The sequence below is a fragment of the Dendrobates tinctorius genome, unplaced genomic scaffold, assembly GCF_039654945.1.
Source record: "Dendrobates tinctorius isolate UK_male_01 unplaced genomic scaffold, ASM3965494v1 ptg000075l, whole genome shotgun sequence".
NCBI classification, from domain to species: Eukaryota; Metazoa; Chordata; class Amphibia; order Anura; family Dendrobatidae; genus Dendrobates; species Dendrobates tinctorius.
In genome coordinates, this window is record NW_027361743.1 from 7429025 (window position 1) to 7430000 (window position 976).

The 976-nt window shown below is 40.6% G+C and overlaps 1 protein-coding gene across 1 annotated transcript in view; it reads left to right on the plus strand.

The window, feature by feature from the left end:
* Positions 1 to 337: 337 nt before the first annotated feature.
* The window catches only part of MTMR2 (myotubularin related protein 2), a 72623-nt gene continuing 71984 nt past the window's right edge, over positions 338 to 976 (plus strand). The window contains exon 1 of the mRNA XM_073582957.1: positions 338 to 383. The gene's annotated coding sequence lies outside the window, so the exon portion shown is untranslated. The remainder of the gene's footprint in view (positions 384 to 976) is intronic.

Sequence of the window (976 nt, forward strand, 5' to 3'; positions counted from 1 at the left end):
AGTCTGCTGATTGGTCTCAAATGTGAGAGTCTTTGTAATGGGCGAAAATGACACCAATTACCGAATTTGCTATAGTATTAGTTGGATGAAAGCATTAGTATTATACGACCTTGTGAAGAACAACTCCCGGAGACCTTGTTATTGCTTTAAATACCACTTCCTCTTCACGATGGAAAAATGGCTAGACGAGGATTTTTTTTTTCTGCCTGCTCCATGTGACTATTACACAATGCCCGCCACACAGGAAAGCGGCTGAGCTTTATCACCGGCGCACATAACTAATCAGCGACATTAAACGCTTGTCAGGGATTCGATCAAAGAGCCGGACATTACACATTATCCGTAAGACCGTCCGGCCCACAGCTGCAGAATGTGGGCCTGAGGTATGTTCTGGATTAACCCTCCGGCTTTCATTAGCACGTACTCACCATATAGAAGTCCATTCTATACAAATTGCTTATTTGGACTTGTTAAATAATATTAGAATTATGCAAGAAAATTAAAATGGGTTATCGAGCCCCCTAAACTGTGTGTATCTCCCTCAAGAAGGGCTCCTACACGTGTGGTGCACACCGACCCTGGACCATGGGTCCATACATTGCTCCTATCATATAATGTATCGTCTGGTTTGGGGCATTTTACCATACATTTTTATTTATTTCAATACTATTTTATCTTTTCCCCATCCCTGTAGACTGTGAGCCCTCGCGGGCAGGGTACCCTCTCCTTATGTACTTGTGTGTCCCTTGTCTTACACCTGTTTATTATACTTGTCTATATTTCCCATTTTCACATGTAAAGCGCCATGGAATAAATGGCGCTATATAAATGCATAATAATAATAATAATAATAATAATCCTTCACCTAGTCTATATTATTTGTCTCCACAGCACTATGTCACTTTAATAGAATGCGTTTTTTTTTCTAACCTCTCTTTGTGGGCAGAGCACTAGCCTTTCACAATGGATTTGATAT